Below are 3,657 nucleotides of genomic sequence, written 5' to 3'. Positions count from 1 at the left end.
CTGAAGAGATGTTATTTTAAACATTATTCACAGCAATTAAAAAAAGACAGAGAGACAAGGAAAAAAAGTGAAAAACAAATGAGAAAGGGAGAGAGAGAAAAAAAGAGACTAGGGACAGTATTCAAAGCTCTAATCAAAATGTCGCTTCTGTCTACTGAATCCTCGCTGTATACAGTAAGTGTGTGGGAACATGAATCACTGACGCCTCAGGCAGACAGGAGCTCGAACAAAAAAGATCAATCTGTTTCTATATACTTTATAAAAGAGGTCACTGTGCTGATATATGAACTGTGTGAATAAATAGTTTGTTGAAAGTATCAAAATGCATCTAGTAACACTAGATTATCATCTTAATTCTGAAGAATCTTTTTCAAAACCTGGGTTTACGCTTCACAATTTTTGGCCAAATTTTGTGCAAAAAATTCTTAGGTCGTAAGTCGCAAATGGTGCCTTTATGATAAGTGTATACATGCAGTGATTTTATTGCAGTAAGTCACCAGGACGCATTCCTACTACTAGTTGCCATAATTCTGATTCTGATTCTGATTCCTGTTCTTATTCCTGTTCTTATTCTTATTCATATACTTATTCTGATTTAGTTACAACATTCATCAGTGGGCGGTGCCACTAGCATTCCATTCAACAGGTCAATTTTTTTTGCTTCTAAAATGAAACATTCTGGATGGGAGTTTTGGTGTTTGTGTATAAAATCCAGCAGTGTAGATCTGCATCATATCATATGAGATGAACAATAAGCAGTGTGTACTCGTTGTAGTGTTAGTGTACTCTAGGTTTTACTACTGATGGCCATTGCTGCACCAAGTCTCTCCATAATTTGCATAAACTTTTCTTAACTTTGTAACACATGCCCAGAAAATCCACAGCCCCTTCCAGGACAGTGGAGACAAACGGCACATGTGGCAGGGCATACAGGCGATCATGAACTACAAGACAGCTTCACCTGCCTGTGATATTGATGCCTCCGTCCCAGATGCTCTGAATGACTTCTACTGTATGTGCAGTTTGAGGTGCAGAACCACGTAGCGGCAAGGAAGACCATCCGTCCCCCCAATGATCAGGTACTCTGTCTATCCACGGTTAACTTACGGAAGGCTGCTGGACCAGACAACATTCTTTGCAGGGAATGTGTAGAACAGCTAGCAGATGTCTTCATTGACATATTCAACATTTCCCCGAGCAGCGCTGTTTTCCTATGTGCCTCAAGACAACCACCATCATCCCCGTCCCAAAAAAGTCTACAGTGTCCTGCCTCAATGACTATTGTCCCGTCACACTCACACCCATTGTAATGAAGTGCTTCGAGAAGCTCTTCATGAAGCACATCAAGACTCAGTTACAATCCTCAGTGAAACCCCTACAGTTTGCAAATCGTTTAAACCGCTCTACGGATGATGCCATTGCCACGGCCCTTCATTTAGGCCTCACCCACCTGGACAATAAAGACACTTAAGTACAAATGCTGTTCATAGACTTTAGTTCTGCATTCAACACAATCATCCTTCATCACCTGATTGGGAAACTGAGCCTGCTGGGACTGAACACCTCCCTCTGCAACTGGATCCTGGACTTCCTGACTGGGAGACATCAGTCAGTCTGGATCAGGAACAGCATCTCCAGCACCACCACACTGAGTACTGGAGCCCCTCACGGCTGCATGCTCAGTCCACTGCTGTTCACCTTGCTGACTCACGACTGTACAGCAATGCACAGTTCAAACCATTTCATCAAGTTTGCCGATGACATGACCGTTGTGTCTCATCAGCAAGAATGTGGAATCAGCATACAGATAGGAGGTGCAACAACCTGGTGTAGAGCCAATAACCTCTGAACCTTAATCTCTGAATGCTGATAATACTAAAAAGATGGTTGAGACCACAGAGTGACCAGTCTCCGCTGAACATTGACGGATTACCTGTAGAGACCGTCAAAAGAAGCACCAAATTTCTTGTCGTTCATCTAGCGAAGAACTTCTGAACACCAGCTTCATCACCAGGAAAGCTAAGCAGCATCTCTACTTCTTATGAAGGATGAGAAAGGCACATTTCCCTCCCCCCATCCTGACTACGTTCTGCATAGGGACCATTGAGAGCATCCTGAGCAGCTGCATCACTGTCTGGTTTGGGAACTGCACCATCTCGGATTGCAAGACCCTGCAACGGATAGTGAGGACACCTGAGATCATTGGAGTCTCTCTTCCCTTTATCATGGACATTTACACCACACGCTGCATCTGCAAGGCCAACAGCATTGTGGATGACCCCACACACTCATTACACTCATCATTTGCACTCATTACAATACCTCATGTAACTGCTGCTATAATATTAATGTGTTCAGTCCAGTATTTCCACACCCCCCAGATTGTTTGAACATACAGTATTTACACTGGTCGGTGCTCTTTTTGTTTATTGTCTGTTGTGTATTGTCTTTTTTGTATTGTCTTGTATTTTTTGTTTGCACTGTCTTTCTGTCTTTTTGTCTTTTGTCCTGCAGGTTGCACAGTTGCACTTTATGTATCTAGATTAGATTAAATTAGATTAGATTCAACTTTACTGTCATTACACAAGTACAAGTACAAGACAATTAATTGCAGTTTAGGTCTAACCAGAGTGCAATAGCAGTAAATGCAGGATATACAGGTTTTTTTTTTTACAAGAGTTAAATAAGTTAAATAAAGTGGTAATATGGAAGTGATTTACAGGCGTGTGTGTACTATGAACATAATATACAGATTTACCGAAGGATATGTGCTAATTTACAGATATGTATGTTCTATGAATATAATATACAGATGAATATATATGTGCTATGAATATAATATACAGATGAATATACAGTATATGCGCTATGAATATAATATACAATGTCTATTACGATAAACTAAATTTTACAGAAGGGTATGTGCTATAAACAATATATTGTTATTACTATAACCGAAATATACAGGGGCTACCTAATATCTAGGACCACTTACTAAGTCCTTATAGCTCTGTCTTTGTTTTATGTAGCACCACGATCCTGGAGAAACGTCTCATTTCACTGTGTACTGCAACAGCTATATATGGTTGAAATGACAATAAAAGCTTCTTGACTTGACTTGACTAACGTTACTCCACACAGCCACATCTAATCGTGTCACGAGAGGTTGCTGGTTCTCAATGAAAATGACCTCTGGTGACCATAACCGTTTTACCAGTGATACCTTTGTCTGAAATCTTTCTGCTCATCTAAAAATAGACCAATATGGAAAATGGACCAAATACAGTGTTTCTTCTTTTTGTTTTTTTAATTCCTTTGGCTGCTCCCTGTTCGTGGTCACCACAGCGGAATCACATGGTCTGCATATTAGATTTGGCACAGGTTTTGTGTCAGTTGCCCAAATACACTGTGATTATGCAAAACTCACAAGACTTTATGATAAATGCTGAAATGTAAATGCAACATGCTGTAATGCACAAAAAATTACCTCAGGCTAACTTTTTCTACATGATTGATGATGTAAACAAAACATAGTATTTTTAAAGGCACAGTAGGCAAGATTTATGAAACTCTGACAAGATTAGCTCTATAATGGTTAAGCTAAATGTGATTTGAATGACTGAACATTGATGTTCTTCGTGTGTTTCATTTGGGTAG

The 3,657-nt window shown here is 40.0% G+C and overlaps 1 long non-coding RNA gene across 1 annotated transcript; it reads left to right on the top strand.

Annotated features, from left to right (window-relative positions):
- Nucleotides 1–464: 464 nt before the first annotated feature.
- Nucleotides 465–2,715, top strand: LOC125145231. Its single transcript, XR_007143569.1, has 2 exons — nucleotides 465–646; nucleotides 885–2,715. It is a non-coding gene; the product is annotated as an uncharacterized LOC125145231 (long non-coding RNA).
- The last annotated feature ends 942 nt before the right edge of the window (nucleotides 2,716–3,657 follow it).

This window comes from Tachysurus fulvidraco, chromosome 7, assembly GCF_022655615.1.
Source record: "Tachysurus fulvidraco isolate hzauxx_2018 chromosome 7, HZAU_PFXX_2.0, whole genome shotgun sequence".
In the NCBI taxonomy this organism is placed as follows: domain Eukaryota; kingdom Metazoa; phylum Chordata; class Actinopteri; order Siluriformes; family Bagridae; genus Tachysurus; species Tachysurus fulvidraco.
Note: the sequence above shows the minus strand (reverse complement) of the source record. Positions and strands in the feature narration are given on the sequence as shown.